Source organism: Scyliorhinus canicula, chromosome 17, assembly GCF_902713615.1.
Source record: "Scyliorhinus canicula chromosome 17, sScyCan1.1, whole genome shotgun sequence".
NCBI classification, from domain to species: Eukaryota; Metazoa; Chordata; class Chondrichthyes; order Carcharhiniformes; family Scyliorhinidae; genus Scyliorhinus; species Scyliorhinus canicula.
Window position 1 is genome coordinate 23,242,911 of NC_052162.1, and position 25,151 is coordinate 23,268,061.

Sequence of the window (25,151 nt, forward strand, 5' to 3'; positions counted from 1 at the left end):
GGGCTGCCTCCCTGATCGCCCGCTGGAGACTCCTGGAGATTAGCAGTGCTACCCAAGGCCGCAGACTGGCTGTCCAACTGAGAGGAATTCCTTAAATTGAAAAAGGATAAAATTGTCCATTTGGGGATCAGAGGAAGGCTTTCACCACATAGGGAAACAATTATTCACCAGCCTATTCCAAGACCTGTTTGTAACTAGCAACCAGTAAACGGAGGGGAGTCGGGACGGGGAGGGGGGCAACCTCACCAAAAGGTACGCCCAAACAGCACCACACATACACCTGATACGTTTTAATACGAGTAGGTGAGCATAGAATAGGAACGACACGGATGGGTCGCGACGGTGGGAAGCCCAAAATCAGGACCCCCGCATTGACACCTGTACACACACTGCCCTCACGTACATTCCAGGAAAGGTTCCTATAACCGTGTCATTGCTACACTCTTTTGTTTGTTCTTCTTTCTTTGGGTACTCTTCCTCTTTTCGTTTTGTACCTGTGTATATACCCATCCTGTAAAGATCTCTATGTTACTGTTTAATGTTCTCTGCGATGCACCTGCCATAAATGTATGAAAACCAATAGCTGTCATGTTTGCCCTCAAAATAGGAGACACATCATACAGATATATGCATCCAGGAAACTATACCCAAGTATTGGTCGGCGTCTTCAGAAGCACAGCAAACGGAGACTTAAAAAGTGCCTATCTGCCATCTTCGGCCAAAGATATCTTCTCACAATATTCTTGTCAGAGCCAGAAAATTACGTCTCCAAAACAATGGCCAACATATTATTAATACCAAATGCAAGTTGGTGACCTCAGTCTCCTCAAAGAAAAAAGCTTGAATTTATATAACCCCCTTTTACTGCCTCAGGACATCCCAATTGCTTAATAGGCGATTTTAAAAAGTGTCTCCGCTGTTGTAACATAGGAAACACAGCAGTAAATTTGCATTGTAAACTCTCACACATAGAAATAAGATAATGATCTGTTTTACTGACATTTACTGAGGAAGAAATGAAATGAATGGATGCCGCCATAGTACCCGAGGACCATAGGCTGCTCTAGCCTTTTGTGAGAGAGCTGACTGATGCTCTTGTAACCTGAGGGTCACCATACCTCAGGTGAGGGGTAAGGTTGAGAAGGTGGGGCCTTCATAGATAACCTCCACCTGTACTACTACTAATAATAATAATCGCTTAGTGTCACAAGTAGGCTTCAATGAAGTTACTGTGAATAGGCCCTAGTCGCCACATTCCGGCGCCTGTTCAGGGAGGCCAGTACAACAACTAGAATTGCTGCCATTGCTCCATTTCGCAAACCAGCTGTCCAGCCAACCCAGCTAACCGAGGCTGGGCTATAGGTCGCCGTACAGAAACGCAATGCGTCTAACGTAGCGTCGTTTTAGTAGATTTGTCGACAGACTTTCACGGTGTTCCGTTGATACAGAAACAAAAAGATTTGGTTCCTTTTCCAATGGCTTAGTAAGTAAATATATTTGGCTTCTTGTAACTGTGACATACAAGCCAGAATGGTCCCAGCTTTTTATGCTACGTTCTCAACCAAGGTTGTAATTCGGCTCAGATCGTTGGTCCCAACAACTTACGTCAAGCAAAAGAAGGTGAAAAAAACAAAAGAAAAGGATTTACCACTAATTGCTGCCTCATGACCCCTGCTGGAAAACACACGTACACGGACACAGGCTGTGGCAGGATCAGAATCAGCAACAACACCTTGATTGAATAGCTGGCCAGACTCGTGTCCGGGTTTGTACACGGAAAACAACAATTCAGTCATGGTATTGGGAAGATAGTTGCCACCTGGGAGCCTTTAGTTCAGAATACTTTGGCGGTCCTCGGGGAAGGAAAATGAAAACATTTTTAGAAGTAAGGAATAAATGGGAAGTTTAGGAGGCGGAGTTGAGCTAGAAACATCTCTGGGGAAAAACTGCTCCAAAATAAAACCTCGCGAAGATGTTCTAAATGATATTTGCCTTGTGGGGATCCAGTTCTAAGTTTGGGCCGGGATCCTTCATCAGTGCAGTTCAGATTATTAACTTCATCATCAAATCAGGCCTCTGACAGGCTCAGGGTCCCGTGCAACTGCATGCGTTGTACTGTCCTCATCTGGTGATACAACTTGCAAAGGCACTTCAAAACAAAAGTATTCTCCTTCTTTAAGGGCTGGGTGCCAGCAGTATTGTAAATAGAGCTGGCAAACTGGAGATGACAACAAGAGGGCTCTCGTGTACCAGCTGCAGATTCAGTGACACTTTATGAGAAGAAGGTGTTAACATGAGTTTCCTAAGAATATTGGCTCAGTTCACTGTGGATTGTTTGATCTGCAATTCTGCCAACCAGCGGCAACTCTCTGGGCATGATTCAATGAAATAGTTTCCAAGTGCGGTAGCGGGCGGGAACTGATGAGGGCTTCCTGGCGCTCAGCCCGGCGAGGCTGTCACGGCAATCTTACGCGAATTGATCCACTTAAGGGCGGCACAGTGGCGCAGTGGTTAGCACTGGTGCCTCATGGCACTGAGGACCCGGGGTCGATCCCAGCCTGGGTCACTATCCGTGTGGAGTTTGCACATTCTCCCCGTGTCTGTGGGTCTCTCCCCCCAACCCAAAGATGTACAGGGTAGGTGGATTGGCCAGGCTAAATTGCCTCTTAATTAGAATAAAAATGAATACGATACTTCAAATCTTTGAAAAGTGGTCTACTTAAGGAGGCCCAGTGGCTTCACGCCACAAATGAAGCCAATTCGCCGGGACCGCGCTCGCCAGTGCCTACCTAACAAGGTAGAGCATCACGTGACTGCTCCTGCACAGCCAACCCCACTCAGCCTGCAGCCATGGGCCGAGACGACTGACCCCACGATTCTGGGATGCAACCTGGGGAGGCTCCGAGAGGCGGTGGAGGCCGGGACGGACCTCCTGTTCCCTCAAGGATCCCGGAGGGTAAACTGGGAGGAGGTAGCAGTGGTCGTCAGCTCGAGCACCATCACCAGGAGGTCTGGGACCCAGTGCCGCAAGAAGGTGAACGACCTTCACCGGGCCACACAGGTGAGTTGGCACCCAATACCCCACCCCATGGGAATGACCTGGCACTGTCCCACTCTGCACCGTGCCCTGGGCCACCCATGCCACACACGCCGTCCCCTCACTGAAACCTTCTCCCTCCCCCCTCACGTGAACCCTGCCCACCAACCCCTTCAAACCCTCCCAAAGCATTCTCCCTCCCCCACGTGCGTGACACATGCGGCTAATGCATGCCCTCTCTCTGTTCCTGCAGGAGACGTCGTCCCACAACCATTGGGAGAGGGCCCAGATGACAGCAGGATGCCAGACATCAGAATCCTCGCCACCTTTGAGGAACTAGCCCTGGAAGTTACGGGGGTGGGCGAGGACAGAGCGGTCACCAATGAGGAGGTTGGCACACGCTGCAGGTGAGGATCCACCGGGCTCCACCCAGACGGACTGTCAAACGTAAGTTGTTAATGCCATTCGGAATGACCCATCCCTCCCATTTATCATCTGTCCCTTCTCCCGCAGGACCTGCAGCCGCTGCCGCCGACCGATTTGGGATGGTCCCCCCCCCCCCCCCCAACCCTCCGCCCCACCACCCACCCCACCTCCCATGAGAACGTCTCAGAAGACCAGAAGAGGACTTCATGGATACCACCATCAATGCGTCACGGCTGCCATCCCCACCTTCCACCAGCACAGAAACACACAGCTTGGTGGCGACGGTAGTGGTCAGGCTTCTGAGGCACATTCTGGTGATCACCACGCAGTTGCAGATGCACAGTAGGTGGAGGCAGGAACCCCCAGGGGAGACAGCAGTTGGATGTCTGCTTGATCCCAGGACCCAGCTGGGTCCCAGTCAGATGCTGACCCTCTGGAGCAGGTTTACTCAGAGCAGATGCAGATGTTAGGGAGCAGCCGTGATATTCAGAAGGAGACGTCAGCAACACGCCAGCAGATCCATAGCCGATTGGAGGAATTCCGGAGACTACGGAAACAGGAGGTGGCAATGAGTGGCACCGAGGCCAATATTGCCAGGGTGGAGCCCGCAGTGGAGAGCCTGGTGCACGATGCCAGCACCATGAGTGAAGGTGTCCAAGGCATTGCTCAAACAGTGACGACCTTGGCTGAGGGCCAGGGTAAACTATCCGACTCGCTCGGGGACATGGCCCAGTATCAGGCGGATCTGGATGAGGCACTGCGGGATAGTGACAAAGTAGTTAGCACTGCTGCCTCACAGCGCCAGGGACCGGGGTTCATTTCTGGCTTGGTTGGCTGTCCGTGTGGACCTTGTACATTCTCCCCGTGTCTGAGTGGGTTTCCTCCAGGTGCTCTGGCTTGCTCCCACAGTCCAAAGCTGCGCAGATTAGGTGGATTGGCCATGCTAAATTGCTGCTTAGTGTCCAAAACGTTAGGTGGGCTTACAGGATGAGATGGGGGCCTGGGCCTCGGTAGGGTGCTATTCCTAAGGGTCAGTGCAGACTCGATGGGCCAAATGGCCTTCTTTTGCACTGTAGAGATTCTAAGATTCTATGTCCCAGTCTCAGTGGCCTAGGCTCTGCGGAGCTTGTCCCAGTCTCAGGTGGGCATTGCCGAGGCGCTGCAGAGCATGTCCCAATCACTGAGGAACATCGTTGAGGGCATTGACACCATGGTGTAGACATTGGGGAGCTGCCAGGGCTTGCAGAGCCAGGTGCCCAGCAATCCCGAGGTGAACCACAAGGCCCTAAAGACACCAACTGGGAGAGGGCGCAGGATGCCAACCCAGACCGAGGCTATGGTGGGGCGATGATGGACAGCAACTCCCCAAAGTTCCACCTCGCTAATGATGTCGTGTCTCGCAGTCAGCACCCAGGACAGAGCGGCACGGCTGTGTTTTCCTATGCCGCCGTTAAGTGTGCCACGGCCCTCTGGGGCCCCAAAGCCCCCAGAGGATGTCCACCAGGGGCATCAAAGGCCACGGGACCTGTCAAGCAGCAGGCTGCCTCCACCTCTGATGTCCATGCTGGGGAAACACCTTGACGCAGCGGTCGAGCACAGATGGCTGAGCCTAATGGTTCATTTAAATATGCATATGTGGATCTCTCCCAGCGAGAGTGAGATCCAGATTGCAACGTCACGTGAGATTCCTTTGAATCCCTCAAGATGTTGTGAACATCGCAAATCTCACGGGAAGTATCTCTCATAAGAATATAAGAACCAGGAGCAGGAGTAGGCCATCTGGCCCCTCGAGCCTGCTCCGCCATTCAATGAGATCATGGCTGATCTTTTGTGGACTCAGCTCCACTTTCCCGCCCAAACACCATTACCCTTTATTCTTCAAAAAACTATCTATCTTTGTCTTGAAAACATTTAATGAAGGAGCCTCAACTGCTTCACTGGGCAGGGAATTCCATAGATTCACAACCCTTTGGGTGAAGAAGTTCCTCCTAAACTCAGTCCTAAATCTACTTCCCCTTATTTTGAAGCTATGCCCCCTAGTTCTGCTTTCACCCGCCAGTGAAAATAACCTGCCCGCATCTATCCTATCTATTCCCTTCATAATTTTATGTGTTTCTATAAGATCCCCCCTCCCGCATCCTTCTAAATTCCAACGAGTACAGTCCCACTGTACTCTCGAGATTCAACGGCCTCGTCCCGACACCATGTTGGTCGCGACGAGACTGCTAAATCGCATTCATAACAGTGAACTAAAAGCATGTTTATATATCTGATGCGCAATTATTAAATGCTTTACTGCATCACATTCAATTTATAGCCTGTCTTTCATGGTTTGTTTCAAATAAGTAAAAAAATACATATTGACAGTATTATGCTGACTCACTATAACTTTCAAGTGTGCAAATCTTTTACCTAGGGTCAGTCAGGTGACATATTGGTGGTAATTTCAACCGAACATGCTGGGCTGGAAACCAATCGGGTTAGGTGGAGCACCGGTTTTACACTCTGCCCAATATTATTCACCAGTGACTTCAACAGAGAATAAAATCACGTTGAATGCAAAACTAGCATTGAGCCCAATCCTGTTAATTTCCTGATTAAATCTGGTTAGAATTGCCCCCAGTACGGTTTTGAGTAACTTTGCTGTTCTGCAGCAGGTGTTAACAATCCACCCCTGGCCGATTTCCCTCTCTGCGGACTGCCTGGGCTCTGCTCAGCATGGAGTTTCTGTAAACTGAAAAACCAGATCTAACAGGGATCTTTCTGAATTCACTGATTGTATCCAAGCGGGGAAAAACATAGAACTCCACTCATTGTCCAAACCATCGCAGGAGGCGAGGTCACTTGGGTGAGATACTGAGGCCCGAATTGGAGTCTTGAAAGAAAACCAGAACAATACATAGCAGTCCCATTGGCATAACCTGTCAGAAGAGGCAGGTTAATATACGACAGGGTAGCACAGTGGTTAGCACTGTTGCTTCCCAGCGCCAGGGTCCCAGGTTCGATTCCTGGCTTGGGTCACTGTGCGGAGTCTGCACATTCTACCCGTGTTTGCGTGGGTTTCCTCTGGGTGCTCCGGTTTCCTTCCACAAGTCCTGAAAGATGTGCTGTTAGGTAATTTGGGCATTCTCAAATTCTCCCCCAGTGTAGCCAAACAGGCGGCGGAGTGTGGCGACGAGGGGATTTTCACAGTAACTTCATTGCAGTGTGAATGTAAGCCTACTTGTGAGAGGAAAGATTATTATTATATGTAATCAGAACTCAATATTTTTATCTATATTTGACGCCCAAAATATTAATCCATAGAATAATGCCATCCCATATTCAGGAAAAAAGGGGAGAAAACTAGGAAGAAAAACTTTTTAAAAGTACAATACTTGGACATCGAAGATGATTCCAGTGGACTCCTTTAATCTTTTTGCACTCCTGGGGTCTGAGGCTGCGGGGGCCAATCGATAACAGTTTTCAGAGGTGACAATGTGCTCTGACCTCAGGTCCACTTCAGGCAATTTAATCAGCTCTGACACACAGAGTTGCCGATGACATATGCCCCTGCGTCAAGCCTGGCAGCGGAGAGGAAATGTGATCCGGAGGAAGTGGATGCAGCCCATTTGTCAGTGGGACTGCATTCAACAAATCAAGCTCCGTTACAGCGCTCTTCCTTAAGCTGCAAGAGGGATGGTAGATGTGCGTGGGGTGTGGGCTAGACAAGCATGACCACTTTAACCCTCCGAGGCCCTGAATTCCACAGTGTGCTGTTGATGAATTAAATGAGAGCTTCTTTCCCCTCCACTTCTTCTGCCATCACCTGTAGGTGTTGATTTACGGGTGAACAGGTGCTGGCTGTCTTCCTGGAACTCTTTCAGCTGCCATTCTTTGTGTGCATAAACACAGACGGTTTAGCTCAGTTGGCTCGCCAGCTGGTTTGTGATGCAGAGTGAGACTCACAGCGAGGGGTCAATTCCTGTGCTAGCTGAGGATATTCATGAAGGCCTCACCTTCTCAACCTTGCCCTTGCCAGACGTATGGTGACCCTCAGTTCAAATCACCACCAATAAGCTCTCCCCCTCCCCCCACTTATTTTCTGTCATTATTGCCTTGGTAACACTGGGCATTGGGAGCATTCGTACACGTTTGGCATCCAGTGCTGCCAGGAAAGGTTAAACACCCTCAAGCAGATTCATCAATGAAATGAACAACAATTGATTGGCAATTTTAAAGGGGTTGAAAATTCCAGGCCATCAGAGCCAAAAAAAAACAATACGTTGAAAATCTTTCAGCGTCGCCTGCCCTTATAAAATGTCACAGGATGGGTAGCTCTGCTACCTGATGATGACGAGGACCCGGGTTCGATCCTGGCCCCGGGTCACTGCCCGTGTTGAGTTTCCACTTTCTCCCCCTGTCGGCCTGGATCTCACCCCCACAACCCAAAGATGTGCAGTGTCAATGGATTGGCCACGCTAAATTGCCCCTTAATTGGAATTTTTTTAAAAATAAAATAAAATGTCATAGGTCCCCACATTGTGCACTATTTGCCACCTGCCTCGTAAAATGTAAATGCGGCTAACCCTGGAAATTTCTCCAAGTGCACTTATGCAAGCAGAAATCCTGGCCCCCAACCCTTCACCAAAATTTTAGTAATTGTTCCAGAGCAAAATACCTCAAGGGCATTTGACTCGTCCAGCAGTGACCCACTTGCCCCTCATCCAATGCGTTCAGCTACGTTCTCTGTGTCGCACGGGTCACTGGTCATTGTTCAGAGGCAATTCACCTCAGGAGTATTGACACCTATGCAGCCACCCTGCTCGGGATCAGTGTTTGGATCTTGTTAATACAAGTACTGGAAGAACAGATTTCACCGTCAATCCACACCTTCAGCAAAAGAGGGAAGTTAGCTCACTCCCAGGTGTGTGTTTAATCATCATCAAAGACCTCCCCACCTGAAAAGATAAATCACTTGGATACGACAGCATCTCTCTTCAAGTAGAGGAGCGGCGATCTATTGCTGCAATTACAAAGGGTCTTGGTGAGGCCACACCTGGAATATTGTGTGTAGTTTTGGTCTCCTTATCTGAGGAAGGATGTTCTTGCTATAGAGGAAGTGCAGAGAAAGTTTACCAGACTGATTCCTGGGATGGCAGGACTGACGTGTGAGGAGAGATTGAGTCAGTTAGGATTGTATTCACTATAGTTCAGAAGGATGGGGGGGGGGGGGCTCTCAAAGAAACCTATTAAGTTCTAATAGGACTAGATAAAGTAGTGCAGTGCAGTGAGATGGATAGAAAACTGGTTGGTAGACAGGAAACAAAGAGTAGAATAAATGGAATGGCAGGTGGTGACTAGTGGGTACTGCAGAGATCGGTGCTTGGAGCCCAGCAATTCACAACAAATATTAATGATTTAGATGAGGGAACTAAATGTAATGGGCGCGCTCTTCCGGCCACACTGCGCCGGAAAAGCAGCTCGCTGCGGCGTAGCCGGGCCTGTGAAATCGGGGAGACCCCGGATAAGGTGGCAGTGGCTTCCCCTGGCCCCCCATTTTGACTTATCCCATGTACTGTTCCCATCGAGCAGGAGGTTTGTTTATCCTATAGCACTTGAGAATTTCTTTTCAGTTTTCTTTATCACTTCCTCCCTTCGGAGTGACGGTAGTCAAGCAGAAAGCAATTGGAATTGTTAGAGATATTTTATTGAAGAGATAACTGTCTTGTGCATCGCCTAAAGCAGAATAGCCACTTTTCATTTGGCCACAAGAGATTATCATTAACAAAAAGGCTGATTCTGTTTAATATTTTTAATAGAGTCAACTCTCCTTTGAAACATTTGCTCCAGCCTTGTGGAGCTATCTAAAATTAGGTTTTCATGGTGGTGGCAATGTGTGGCTGAAAGTAAAGGCACCGAAATAATTGACAAGGGAGTATTTTCTCTGCAACCAACCATGACACCTGTTTCCCAAAAACAGAACAAAGCAACCTTTACATCCATGCCCTTTGACCCCATTGCTGACCTTCTACTCTAAATGCTGCACGCAGGCACTTTCACTGCAACAGATACCCAAGACCTGACAAAAAAAACCAGTTCAGGCACCAGGTTAAAACCGGCAAACGATTCCAAAGGGATCGTTCTCGACTTTGAGCATGTTATTTTTCCCAGCGCTCCTCACGAACACATTATTCTGTAGCCACAACGATTGTGTGCAAGGAATTCTCACACGGTTTTAAGCGAAATGATTTCATCGATATTACTGAGGGCTGAAACAGATCCTCAGTGCTGTGATGGTCACCGCTTCCTTTTTCTTATTTGTAATACACTTAGCAATTCACTGTTAACATCTTTAAGACCGAAATAGCTGGCGTACAGATGCCCAGAAATGACTCCAGGACCGGCTCGCTCCTTTGGCTGTGAGCCTCTTCATCTCTCAGGTTCAAATTCTTGAAGGCCAAATATAGCAGCTCCTCCCACACCAACCCTTCCCATCCCATCCCCCAACTGCCGTAAACAGAAGCAGTGCAGCTTGGGCTTGAGTTAAAAGGGTTCGACAGCTAAAAGCAATTTTCTTTATGCAAGCCAACAGAACAAAAGAAAATAAAGGAGCTGCAGGAACAGTGTGGAGAAAAGAATGCTCAACGTCTTAATTAAGATGAGAACATAGTGGAAATGCATAGCCGGTTGGTCAGAAAGAAATAGATTCACATTTCATCGTTACTGACCAGCATCCTTCCTTATAATGTCACCATTTTTCATTTACAAATCTAGATTGCTGGACAATATAGTTTACGTCAGCCATGGCTAAGTTGGGAACACTCTCACTCTGAGTCAGAAAATTATGCATTACACCGGATATATGGCACCGAATCAGGCCATTCGGCCCATCCATACCATGAAGGCGCTTACGCTCCACTTGAGCCTTTTCCTTCTATCCTCACCTCAATCTATCATTGTAACTCTCTCGCTTTCCCTTGTGTGCCGACCTAGCTTCATCTTAAACGCAGTACACTTTTACTCCAACCACCATCTGGTTGAGTTCCGCATCTACACCAATATTTGTGTCAGGAGTTTCTTCTGAATTCCCTTTCTTGGTAACTTCCAGGTCCCAGCCTGGCGACCAGAGCGCTTAATTTATCAGTGTTCTACCAAAGGGAGTACCACATTTTCCTGAGTATCGATTTTCAGATTAGGAGTTCTACCACGTCCACGGGCGGGGTTTCCAGGCCGTTCGTGTTGGCGGGATCTTCCGGTCTTATCAATGGCAACTAACCCCCCCCCTCCCACCACCAGCCACAGGTTCCCTGGTGGCAGAGGGTACGACTGCCAGCCAGTAGCAGATAACCTTCACTGAACACGCCGCGGGGGGAGGGGGGGGTTGCAGGAAATCCTACCCAATGTCTGCCCCTCTCACATAAATGATTGTAAGAGAAACCACAGCACTATTTAAAGCAACTAATCAATATTTATCCCTTGACGAACGCCACAAAAGCAGCTGATTGGTCATTTATTACAACATTGTTTGTAGGAGTTTGCTATGTGCAAATTGGTTGCTTTTTTTCCCGACATTACAACAGCGACTACACTTAGTGCCCCTGACAGCTTTGTTGATTGTCAAGTCCTTTGGGAGGTCTTGAGGTTGGGAAAGACGCTACGTGAATGCAATACTTTGTTTCTATAGAGGGGTTTCGACCATGGCCAATTAGAACACCCTACTGCTGGCTAACTGTGTACAGGTCAATAACCTGACGCAGGATTATTTCGGGAGGCGGGAACAGGGGTGAAACAGAAAAGAGAAAGCTCCAGGACTTGAACACATTCCTTTGCTGTCATTCATTTCAACTCCACCAACTATATTAGTGTGTTGGGGCTGCACCCAGGGAGTTAATTATCACAAGGCAATGTTTTTATGCCTTTAGCAGCAGTCTCCACTGTGTTGTAGACCAGTAGCCTTCCAGCTGCTTGATTACTTAGATTCGATAAGCCTTTTGGTGTGTAGTCAGCACAAACTTTATAACCTGAAGGCGCAAATTCAACTTTGGGAAAATGAGTGTCTTGATTGCGCTCAAACCACAAAAATAAATAACCGTAGCTCTGCCTAAAGGAGCTGTTTCAACAATCATCTGCAGCCAAGCCCAACAGCTATTCAAAGCCAACATGTAGAACTTAATAAAATAGTTTGTTAAAGAGGTAATACTTTTTTCACACTCCTGACATTTTGGGACTATTTTTTCCTTGGCTGTTCTGTACAAAATGCAAGTTGCAGTTAATGCTGTACTGCAACTCATTTTTTAACTGATTATTTTCTAACATTTAATGTTACTTCCATTAATTCCATGTGTTCGGGCACATGGGATTTACCTCTGAGTCTGGCTGTGATGTGGTTACTGTTAATCCCAGGGCACTTTACAATGACCACTCCGTTATGATAGGCAAGTTTGGAGATCCCCTTTGTAGACATCTGGCAGATGTAGACGAGCTGGTATTGGTTGGTGGCCAGTTGAAGGTAGTTGAAGCCATTGGCTTTATAGGGTGGAACGGTGACACAGTGGTTAGCACTGCTTCTTCACAGTGCCAGGAACTCCGATTTAATTCCGACCTTGGGTGACTGTGTGGAGTTTGCACGTTCAACCTGTGTCGGCGTGGGTTCCTCTGGGTGCTACAATTTCCTCCCAAAGATGTGCAGATTGAGTGGATTGGCCTTGCTAAAATTGCCCCTCTGCGTCCAAAGAGGTGCAGGTTGGGTGGGGTTATGGGGATAGGGCAGGGGAATAGGCCTAGGTAGGGTGCTCTTTCAGAGGGTTGGTGCAGCCTTGATGGGACCAAATGGCCTCCTCATGCATTGTAGGGATAATATGGTGCTTAGGCTCTTTGAAAGGCTCTTAAGAAGGTGAATAAGTTCCCAGAATTAATTTTTTGATTAATTCTTGGGATATGAGCATCACCATTAAGGCCAGGTGCATTTGCCCATCCCTAATTGTCCTCAACTACATGGTTTGCTCGTTCATTTTAGAGGACAGTTCAGAGTCAACCACATTGCTGTGGGCTTGGAGTCATCTGTCAGCCAGACCAGGTAAGGGGTGGCAGATTTCCTCCCTTGAACATAGAACATAGAACAGTACAGCACAGAACAGGCCCTTCGGCCCTCAATGTTGTGCCGAGCCATGATCACCCTACTCAAACCCACGTATCCGCCCTGTACCCATAACCCAACAACCCCCCCTTAACCTTACTTTTATTAGGACACTACGGGCAATTTAGCATGGCCAATCCACCTAACCCGCACATCTTTGGACTGTGGGAGGAAACCGGAGCACCCAGAGGAAACCCACGCACACAGGGGGAGGACGTGCAGACTCCACACAGACAGTGACCCAGCCGGGAATCGAACCTGGGACCCTGGAGCTGTGAAGCATTTATGCTAACCACCATGCTACCCTGCTGCCCCTAGAAGTGGCAGGTTGGGTGGGGTTATGGGGATAGGGCAGGGGAATAGGCCTAGGTAGGGTGCTCTTTCAGAGGGTTGGTGCAGCCTTGATGGGACCAAATGGCCTCCTCATGCATTGTAGGGATAATATGAAGTGAACCAGACAGATTTTTATGACAATCTGGCAGTTTTGTGATCATCGTCATTGAGAGTAGCTGATTACTTGAGATTTATTACTTAGTGAATTTAAATTCCACCCCCTCCCCCGCCATGCTGGAATTTGAACTCATGTCTCCAGAGCCTCTGGGCCACACTCTGTTTCTCTCAGGCATACACGGCTCAAATTGGAAACAGACCCCAGTGGGGGGGGGGGGAGAAAATGACAGATCTCTGATTCCTCACACTAACTATCTGTGTTATCATGTTCCGTAGCTTTGAACTTAGCCTAATTCAAGTAATTTCTAATTTGTATCTAGAGCCCCCTTACCAAGTGGCTCAATGGATATCCTCTGTGGTTGGCACTGAGCCAGACAGCCATGGAATTGGCATCAGCTGTAAAGGAAACCTAACCCAGTTTCTAACATTGCAAACTTCGACAAGAGTTTCAGAGCTCTCCCCTTTGCCCATTGACCGCGCCTGACTGGTAATCGATTGCATAAAAGATGCCAACCTGAGGTGCAATGAATTTTGATTTGAGCACAATGGGGCTGCTGTCTACTCCAAGGGTATGTGTAATGATGTGCTTTCACAGACTTCATATGTGAGCACATTCTCCCCGTATATTTTAAGGTTTCACCCCCACCACCCAAAGATGTGCTGTGTAGGTGGATTGGCCTACACAGGCTAAATCATAATAATCGCTTATTGTCACAAGCAGGCTTCAATAAAGTTACTGTGGAATGCCCCTAGTTGCCACATTCCGGCTCATGTTCGGGGAGGTCGGTATGCGAATTGAACCTGCGCTGCTGGCCTTGTTTTGCATTACAAGTCAGCTGTTTAGCCCACTGTGCTAAACCAGTCTCTAAATTGGAATTTTTAAAAAAAAGATGTTGAATGCTTCAGACTAGATCGAACCAGTCAACAGTCCATCGAGCAGGACTTACCAAACATGGTGTGAAGTTAGCCTGTTTGTGCCCAGACGATAGGTCATTCATCTTCTTTTGAAGGTTAGGAAACCATCCACTTTAGCACTTGTGAAAATTGTGCAAGAGCCAGAGGAATCATTACAGCTGCAAAGTGTTTAGCTAGCCAACAGAAAATGTTTCCTTTAAACTAAAGTGATGATCACATTGATCCAAAACAGTAAGACAGCAAAAATAGGCAACTTTCTTCATACTGGTTGGGCATGTTAATCATCCCTTTGACAACATTTATCTTAACCTTATATGCTCTGTTGAATTTGAACTCCTGCAGCTGTTCCACACTGCAGTCTCTGTCTTTTTCTGTGGAAAAGGAATGCCGGAGTGGCACGGCGGTGCAGTGGTTAGCACTGCTGCCTCACGGTACCGAGGACCCGGGTTCAATCCCGGCTCCGGGTCACTGACTGTGTGGAGTTTGCACATTCTCCCCATGTCTGTGTGGGTTTCACCTCCACAACCTAAAGATGTGCAGGTTAGGTGGACTGACCATGCTAAATTGGCCCTTAATTGGAAACAAGTAATTGGATGCTCTAAATTTATTTTTTTTAAAGTAAAAAGAATGCTATGACAATGCTTTCTACAATCAATACAATGGGATTCTTATCACAGTTCTCAAGCATGCAGGATCCTATCCCTGTCTCAGCTAATGTTCAATCTCTCAAACGTCGGTACAGAAACTACCATGCTAGATTACCACAAACCCAGCAGAGATATACAGTGAAGAGTATGGGAAAGAAGATGAATGCAACACTTCAGATTTGATCATGCCTAAGGATTTGAACATCACTGATACAAACCATTTGGGTTGAATGGCTTGTTTGTGTGCTGTATATTCTATGTAAATGGCCCAGCATCCTATTTGGCTTGTTTATTGCCAATTCACATTGTCTAGACATTACAAGTCAAATCGTACCCTTATGTTCCCACAGGGCGACACAGTGGCTCAGTGGTTAGCACTGCTGCCTCACAGCGCAAGGGACCCTGGTTCAATTTTGGGCTTGGGTGACTGTGTGGAGTTTGCACTTTCTTCCCGTGTCGGCCTGGGTTTCCTCTGGGTGCTCCGGTTACCTCCCACCGTCCAGAGATGTGCAGGTTAGGTGGGTTGGCCATGATAAGATTGCCAGTTAGTGTCCAGGGATGTGCAGGTTAGGTGGGGTTACCTAATGTCGAGCACACCTTGTCGGTACAGGAAGATATCGGGGGGGCCATTTTGTATTGCTGCCCCAATCTCTGGACCCCCCTCAGATTCCCCTCCGTGGCCTGCCGGCCCACCAATGCGCCAACGTACCTCTTTGGGGGTCCTGGAGCCAACCCCTCACCCCACCTCGTAAGGGCAAGGCAACCCTGGGCCCAATCCCTGACACGGGCAACCTGACACCCGGCACCTTGGCACTGCCAGGCTGGCAGTGCCAAAACACAGTAGTGGCAACTGCTGAGTCTGGGAACAGTTCCATGAAGAAGACCACACTGGTTCTGGACTCGGGTAATCTGGAGCTTTTGCTTGGGAGGGTTTGGGCATCCTAGGTCGGAGTGGGAGAGTGAGGCAGTGAGGGGAGGGGTTAGGCACAAAAGGAGGGGATCATCTTGGATAGGGGTACCCCTGATGTTCACAGGGCACCCCAAACGAGGTACCCCTTATTTCTCTCATCCTAGGTGAAATAGTTAGCCCATGTGGTGATCGCACTCCACTCCAACCTTCCTGCTCGCACTGTAACATTATTTTGTGGTCCCCTTCGAAAATCTCTCCAGGCCCCCAGAGGTCTGTGAACCCAATTTGAGAATCATTGACGTGAGAAAGACTGTTCCACATTCACAAATCAGATTTACACACACACAATCAAGAACATTGCCCAGGGATCAAGTAGAGTTTGTTATTCCTGCATTTGGCTCACTGGGGATATAGAAACCCTCATATAATCTGCTAAACTTTAGAAAGTGCTGGACACCCCATTAGACTGTACTTTAGACCACAAACTACACAACGCATTTATTCAAAGGAAAGCTAAAGTGGGAGCAAATACGACAACTCCGCCTCCATTTCCTCCACATAAAGTTAACGACATAATCTTTTGCTAATTCAGTTTCAGCTTCCAAAACTTATATTTTGTATTTTGAGCTTTGTCGGGGTCACAGAATCTCCACTCTTAACTCAGCGCTCTCAGTAAATTGGCAAACTGGAGCAAGACTGTCTGTGACAAACTGTTCTTTCCCTTTGAGGTTCAACCAGGAACAAAGGAAGTTTATGTAGCTCCACAATATGTAGCTCCACAGCTTCATCAGGCGCTCAAACCCCCACAGGACTTTCCAACATAAAGGACACTTGCTCGCTGGGGTATATGGCCTTGTTGTTGTCAAAGTAAAACACAGGATACAAGAAAGCTAGGATGCTTCCCACAATGGGAACAAATTCATCAACATGAGAGTTTTCCAGACCCGACAGATGTGAGATAAGCATCCGTTTACATATGTTACAAAGCACTTTACCTTAGTTGGACATATTGCTGTACAGAGTCAGCATTTGTTTCTAATTCTTTTGCAATTTAACCTTATCTGTACAAGGATCCTCTGGCCACACTGTGTACTCACTCTCTGCAGTCTGAGGAAGCAGCCCAACAGTGTCCCAAATTAAATTAACTCGTTACAGATAGATATTAAAGGCGTACAAACTTCTTGATGTGTTCGACTATGTCAAATTCCTGTTCTATCATGTTGTGCTTCAACAAAGATTGTTTGAAAGCCAAGTTATACACATGGCTTCCTCTCATCCATTGGAGATGTTATTTCCTTCAAACAAGACCTTCAAGCAGAGCCTATTTTTTGTAATGCTGTGTTTTCCGTTCAGTTATTTGGTCATTTTTGTTCCGATATTCTTCCATTTTGCCTCTGAAAATGGAATTAATTCGTTTTCTGATTATCAAGGTCAGGCTAATGGCTTTGTCATGCTCAGGTATAGCTGTGTCAATATGGGAACCTTCCGTTTGCCTGTATACCTTTAGCTAAACCCTGCGATTCAGTGTTACATGACACAGGAAATGGAATGAGGAGAACAGTGTCTGTGTGTTGTGAAGTAATTACAATGTCAAAAGTGAGCAATTTAATCTGCAGTAACAGCTTGCGAATCAAAGAGTCGAAGAACATGAGGAAATGGGGAGAAAGGTTAAGGTGTTTAGGAGCTTGGTGACTGCAATAATCTTGTAGGTGATAAATGTCTGCTCCTGGAGTTCAACTCTGCAGAAGAGACTGAGGAAGGGGTGAGGGACTAACTCAAACTAGTTCTGTGGGAACATATCAAGGAACTGATCGGGAAGACGGAGGGTGGCCAGAAGGGACACTGGTAAATGAGATGAGAGAAGAAAAGGGTGGAAAAGGTGTAAGAATAGCAGGGGGGAGACACAAGGGATTGCAGTCTACAGCAAAGTCCAGCCCTAACTAGACTTCCATGGTCCAGGGAGCATGCTGAAGTTGCTTCCTGAGCTGGTGGCTAATAGAGGGAAGAACCCTTTGAATCTGATGTTGTGATAGGTGACCCAGAGGTTTCTGTGGCTTGCTGGGCCAAAACGTTTACTCCATTTGTACTTCTTTTTGTGTGGCATCATTTCAGGCTGATGGTGATGGCTTGAACCCACTTAAATGGTCGTAATTGAGCTCACTGTGCACACAGGTACCTAAACATGACTGGTCACTTTGCAGACAAATCTGGAATGGTCAGTCATGTGGTTATGGCAGGTCCTACCTCTTCTGGGAAAGCGTTGTTTGACAAACTTATCAACTCCTTTCTCACTCATTATAATGGTTTCTGAACATTTTCCAACCTGAAGACTCATGCTGAGGAATTTTCTACTGATGCTGGCCTTTGTCCTTCATGTACAAGTGCAGATGATGAGCGTTGGCAGACGAGGAAACAAGGTCAAACTTTACCCTGTCCTCACCCAGTGACCACTCACAGAAACTTTGTTCAGCAGGGTAGCAATTAGAATTGGCTGACCTGCTGCTTGGTTGAAATTCATCAGGGGATCAAAGCCATGATGTTGCTGTCTGTGGGACTCAGTACCAAGGCTGGAAGAGCATCTACTCAGTAATTGTAACCAACCCAGCACAAGACTCCTTAAAATGCTAAGTGGCCAAGGTACCTAGGGTAGAACCTAATTACAGAAAGTAGAAAGACCCCATTTAAAAAAAATTCAGAGTGCCCAATTATATTTTTACCCAATTAAGGGGCAATTTAGCGTGGCCAATCCACCCACCCTTTACATCTTTTGGGTTCTAGGGGTGAGACCCACGCAGACACGATTTCCCCACTGGATCATTGTCTGTGTGGAATCTGCACGTTCTCCCCTTGTCTCCGTGGGTTTCTTCCGGGTGCTCTGGTTTCCTCCCACAGTCCAAAGACATGTAGGTTAGGTGGACTGGACATGCTAAATTGCCCTTAGTGTCCAAAAAGGTTAGGAAGGGTTATTGGGTTACGGCGATTGGGTGGAAGTGAGGGCTTAAGTGGGTCGGTGCAGACCAATAGGCCGAATGGCCTCCTTCTGCACTGTACTATGTTCTACATTCTATATAAATGCCAATATCTGTTGCTTACGGCACTCAATCTAGCTGGGATGCTATTCCATTCTCTAGCCTTCATTTGTAAGTTTAAATAATGAGAGCTCTGAGAGCAATGTATCATAGCAAATTCTATCCTTGATTAATGTCCCCACAGATGGGTATTTTTCAGCCTGGCCTTTGGATGATGATCAGGGGGGAGTATTCTGGCTAATTTTGTCCCTGCAGTCTGAGCCACTATGGCCAAAATTTAAGGTCCAGCCGGTATCCGTCAATTAAAATGCAGCCTTATAACGCCGAGGACCCAGGTTCGATCCTGCCCCAGGTCATTGTCCGTGTGGGTCATTGCACATTCTCCCTGGGCGGGATTCTCTCAGCCCGGGGTTGGGCTGGAGAATCCCCGTGACAGGCGCGAATCGTACCCCGACGCCCCCATGCCGGTACACGATTCTCCGTGGAGCGGAGATTTGGCGCCATTGGCGCTGGCGTGGTTGGGACCCCGGTGCTGTGAAGCCACAGTGCTAACCACTGTGCTACCATGCTGCCCATGCTACCATGGTGCATTTAATGTTGGAAAACATCTAAAGACACTTCATAAAAGTGTAATCAGGTGAAAATTGGCACCAAGTTGAAGGAAGAGATATTTGTGGAGGTGATTGGAAATCTGGCCAAAACAATACATTTTAAAGAGGCTCATTAGAAAAATAGAGAAAGGTAGGAAAGTTCAGAGAGAAAATTCAAGAGGATCGGGCTTGGGCGGCTACGGTAATGCAGTCAAGGCTGGGGCAGAGAGGGTGGTGGATGTGCAGGAGGGATGTGGAGCTTTTGGAGGCATGCATGGCTGGAGGAGGTTGCAGAGGGAGAATGAGGCGTGGCCATGGATGTAGCTTAAGACAGGGTGAAGATTTTTTAATTTTAGGGCAGTAGGGGAGAAGACGGTGCTGTGACTGGTTGTGCTTTGCTGGAAAAGACTGCACTGAAAATGTTCTCCAAATTATAACAGAAAAATTATATCCAAATCTTTCATCAAAATTAGCAGCTTTAATGTTGGTGTTCATTCACCTGCTCCTCTGTACAACCAGCTGCCGCTTCTAAATAAACCCAGGAAGACTTGTTTTATTATTTAACTGGGTTTTCCGACTGCCATTTGGTGTCCCTGGAGTCAGTATGCACCTAGTTCCCAGGAGCCGTGCTGATCACAGCGTGACGTGCCATCACTGCGCCAGATGAAGATATTGGCCAAAATGTTGCTACCATTCAGGCAGCACGGTGGCACAGTGGTTAGCATTGCTGCCTACGGTGCTGAGGACCTGGGTTCGAATCCCGGCCCAGGGTCACTGTCCGTGTGGAGTTTGCACGTTCTGCGTGGGTTTCACCCCCACAACCCAAAAATAATGTGCAGGATAGGTGGATTGGCCACACTAAATTGCCCCTTTATTGGAAGAAATAATTGGGTACTCTAAATTTATTTTTTAAAATTGTTGCCACCATTCAGCAGGTGGCCCCAATGGTGGGCTCAGTACTGCAGCTGGTTTGCAGGAAGGTTGGCTGTACATTGCAACAGGAAATATGTGAGAGGAGCGCACTCGCTCACCCTTCCAGAACCCTGGCTGCACTATGAAAGAAAAAGTATCTTTTCTGTGTCTGTGAACCAGTACTTTTGAGCATATGTGTAATCTTTGGTGCTGGAGGCAATGTTCCTCAAATAAAATGGAAATGTTATACTTACAGTTGCCCTTCCACATCACACTCCCTGTGGGACTCAGAGAGAGACAATGTTCTAATAAGGAGTGTCTTTATATTAGCCAGGAAGACATTAACATGCCATGGAATTTGTGTTTTGGGCATTGGGATTAACAGGGGGTCAAGATGACCCCACTTCCAATGAGTCAGTTTGACAAATATACTGCCAAAGTTGCCATCTCTTCATCCGTTGCTGAGATCACATCACGCACGTTGCATTATATTTACCCTCAGATTCTTCCAGAATCTCTAATTTCTTTCAGTGCTGAAAGAGAGTCATCGACTGGTACATTTCTCTTTCCACATATGCTGGTTTACCTGCAAAGGGTTTTCCAGCAACGTCTGCTTTTATGTCAGGTTTCAGGTAATTTCAGTATTTTGTTTTGTTTCAGAATTGCGCTGACAGAGCTAAAGACAGGTCTCACCCATGATGGTCGCACTCACTGGGGCACATAGTCATCTTCATTGCATGGGTGAGAGTCAATGAAATAAAAGTCAAGTGGGTACACTCATTAGCAGGACCCCTCCCCCCACAGTTTACATCTGCGCTGTGAGACGAACACTCACTGCTCAGTGACCACATTGCTTTAATAACAGCAGACCCCAGGTAACCATGGTAATGCGCTCCAATATATGCTCAGGCAATTGCAGAAATACATGTCAAATTACATTTTTAATAATAATATTCTTTATTAGTGTCATAAGTAGGCTTACATTAACACTGCGATGAAGTTACTGTGAAAATCCCCCTGTCGCCACACTGTTAGGGTGCACAGAGGGAGAATTTAGTATGTCCAATTCACCTAACACGCACGTCTTTCGGGACTTATGGGAGGAAACCGGAGCGCCCGGAGGAATCCCAGGCATACCTATTCTATTTCCAAAGTATTTGTTTTGACACATCTTTTCCCTGTTTTCTTCCAAAGTCAAGGATTAGTCCCATGGTTAGTAGCAGCCCTCAAGAATTCCAAATGAGCATATGTGAAATAAGTTTTAAATACAGGCCCTCAACCATTACATTCTAACCAGTGAGCATTTTATAGTAAAACAGTTTCAAATTCCCAATGTTTTTTTTTCTCACAGGAAGCTCATGTGCAAGTGCATGCCAATTGGAGTAACAGTTGCCAGAATTGTCCTGATTTATAAATGTGGAGGGGTATGTGGCGCAGTGGTTAGCACTGGGACTCCCGGCCTTGGGTCACTGTCCGTGTGGAGTTTGCACGTTCTCCCCATGTCTGTGTGGGTTTCACCCCCACAACCCAAAGATGTGCAGGCTAGGTGGGTTGGCCACGCTAAATTGCCCCTTAATTGGAGAAAAAATAATTGGGTGCTCTAAATTTAAAAATAAATAAATAAATAAATGTGGTTGGGCCATTTCCAGATCCTGATGCCAGTTAGCTCAGTTCCCCTTCCCCAAGGCGAAGCTCCACCCCCACCCCCACTGCAATCGAAATTGGCCAATTAAAAGGCTGATGCCAGGGATCGTGGCCAGGTTCCAGAGTTAGAAAGTACATTCAGTGTGGCCCCAGTTGAGAGACCACAAGCATTAGCAGAAGCAGCACAACTGAGGTGCCTAGAATGGGGGGGGGGGGGGGGGGGGGGGGGGCATCTGCCATTGCATAAGGTGCAGCAGTAGTGGAGACATCAGTCCCCATGAACTGGCAGCGGTGGCATGTCTTCTGCTTGGGGGATACATGACCCTTGAGAATTACTGCCGGAAAATAATTAAATGGTTTCAACTGTTGTGATCAGCTACTGTGAAGCTGCCTTCAATGCATTGTGGGGCTCCAAACAGGGTAGGAGGCCCATACGACACCCAGAAAATGGCGGTCCATTGAGGCCCTAACTGCTTGCCCACGATTCTACTCACAGTCCGCCTTTGGGAAATTTGCAGAGACATATCAGGGAGCTGTGTTCTAAATTTCCACACACCTCCTTCCCCACCCACAATACTGCCTCCATGGGACTGGGAAAATTCCAACCCGTGTTTTTAGTCATTAAAAGCTACACCCAAGATGGTCTAAACTAATATCTTTGTTCGCAAGGGAGCGGGTGTGGACAGAAGAAGAAATATTTTCCACCTCTCACTGCCGCTCAAATAATGTGGGGAGATAAATGCTATTTATATTAAATGATTGACCTATTTTACAGACGATTAATCAATCATGAGCACTTTACAGTGGAGTATTAATCATTTCTAGTGCACGATCTCTTAATCGGATTGGTATGAAAAACTCGCTGAAAATGTCAGTGGCTTTACGTGGTTAGTTTAAACAACCTACAATTTGGCAGATGATTCAAGACACTACACAGTATAATTTTAGTTGTAAAACCAAAACCAAGCCAAAGATAGACTCAGTCAACAGCAATAGCTGACAATTAACTTTGGACCATATGGTACAGAATATTAGTGAGAATACTCTATGCTTTTACCCTTAACCTTCTTCTTATTCCTCCTGCAGCTCATGGCAGGTGGCGACATATTGTCCCAACAGCAGCCTTCTGGAACCTCACCCCAAATTGACACTTATCCAAGTGAGAAAACAGTCTAATGGCCTTGACTTCTGCCAAAGAGGCACAGTTTCCCGGAGGGATCATTAAGTAGTGATCAGCGGTGGGAAACACTGGCTGGACATAGCCGATTTTAGCCTGAGGAAGCGATGACCAACTCTTGGCACTGCATGAACTGAAATCAGCAAATGGAGCCAGTGATCAAACATGGACTTCTGTCTGCCTGAATGGGAAGATGGAGGGGTGGGGGAGAGGGGGGGGGGGGGGGGGAATGGGACATAAACCTGAAATCGCAATTTCAAGCTTGGGCGGGCAAGCCCGTGGGCGGGAAGCCAGTAAGGGCTTTATCCAGCCCAGCCTCAATTTCTAGGCTGGCGAGAGCAGGTAGGTTGGGGAACTAACATTTGCACGTTTCCCCATCGCAGAGAGGAAGTGTTGGGGGGGAGGGGGGGGGGGGGAGAGGTGTGCCACTCTGAAGGCCCCTTGTGTCCCTCCCCTCCAGGTCCTTGGAGCTCCAGGAAACGCCCCCCCCCCCCACCCATCGCCTACTCCTCAATGACACGATCACAGCCCCCCACCCCTCCCTCCTGACCCGTTTTCATTTCATTTTCATTTCTAGACATCCTCCTGCCCTCGGTCCCAGGACATAGTCCCAGGTGCTACCTCTAGCCACTGCAGTGCTGTGATTACCCAGGTTGAAGAGTAGCTCTCACAGGCATCCAAGGGTGGACGGAGGTCCTGCCAACTGCAAATCAATGCTCAAATAAGCACGAAACGGCACTGGGCGTTTGAGAGTCAGTGGCAACGCATTCAATGCCGACTCTCAGGATGGCGATTGCTAATTGCTCGCCATCCTTACAATTCTACCCAATATCTTAGTCCCCTGATGCCTTTTAACCAGTGAGTCATTGGAAGCCCGATCCTTGTTTGTAACTGATACAATACAGGGCCAGTCAGGAACTTGTCCAAAATTCCACAACACTTCTAATTAGGATATTATTTTCTTTTCTCATTTAAAGTGGATTTAAAGATCAAAACTATTTGGAAGTTTTTTGGGTTGCTTGTCAGAAGTATACTATTACTCAATTACTAAGGCGTGTCAAAAATAAAATCCTTTCACATTTTCCTATCTTGGAGAGGACCATGGGCTGGATTCTCCACAGCCCCGCGGCAAACATTTGACGCCGCAATCGGGCCCGGCTCCGGTATGGCAATTCTCCAGGACCCGAGAATCTGTGTGATTGCGGAGTACTCCGCAAGGCTGGGGGGCCATTGCCAGAGGCCCGCCCAGCGACCCTCCGCTCCTGACCGGTCGAGTTCCCGTTGGCATGGTTCCAACCGCCTAATGTCGTTCGGGAAGCTTGCATGGCAGCTGTGGACTCAGTCCACGGCCATCCTGGTGGGGGGCGGGGGGATCGAACACCGGTGTGTGTGTGTGTGGGGGGGGGGGGGGGGAATGCCTTACGGGGGAACAGATCGGCAGGGTTAGACTTTGACAAAGAGTCATCGGACTTGAAACGTTAGCTCTTTTCTCTCCTACAGATGCTGCCAGACTTGCTGAGATTTTCCGGCATTTTCTCTTTTATTTCAGATTCCGGCATCTGCAGTAATTTGCTTTTAGGCAGGGTTAGATCTTCGGGCGTGCGGTCGATTGGGGGGGGGCATGCATTTTTCAGCTGTCTCCGTGGTCCGGGTCTGCCATGGCGCTCGGCGTGGCCGCTGGAGGCGGACTCAAAACCGGAGGTACGGGGGCCCGTATCCGCAGCTAAAGCTGCGTGAATCACTCTGGGTCCCTGCTAGCCCCCTACAGGTCAGTGAATTGGCTGATCTTTTTGATAGGAAACTCCAGAGTGCAACACAAGCGTTTTTACACCGGTGTGGGGGACATAGTCCCATTTTGGGAGAATCAAACCCCATGAGTCTTCATGGTCTTCAGCATAGGGGTAATTTGAGACATGCCATGTGGTAAGTACTGCATGTTTGGGAGGTAAAAGGTGACTTTGAATTGTGGTTTTCCTCATGTCCATTCAGTGTCCATTGCGGATTAATTGATCAAGATTGACTTCCGAAATTAATCAGAAACTCCATTATCAACATGGACTAGGATGACAGAGGCAAACTAGATGGAACTTGGATCTCTTCTGCATCTAGCAATTCCTATGTCATATTAATTCTGATGTCACACCTGTCTCAAATGAATGAAGGATGATCTTCAATATAGGGACAAATGAAAAGGAATAAGCCATTCACCTCTTTTGAGTCTGAAATAATAAATAAAATGAGTAATAGGATCTGGGGGGGGGGGGGGGGGCAGTCAGAAAAGCTGCAACAGTTGTCT

General features: G+C 47.5%; 1 protein-coding gene across 1 annotated transcript in view; it reads right to left on the reverse strand.

Moving 5' to 3' along the window:
• Positions 1-25,151, reverse strand: part of LOC119951333 (collagen alpha-6(IV) chain-like) — a 424,187-nt gene that overhangs the window by 289,710 nt on the left and 109,326 nt on the right.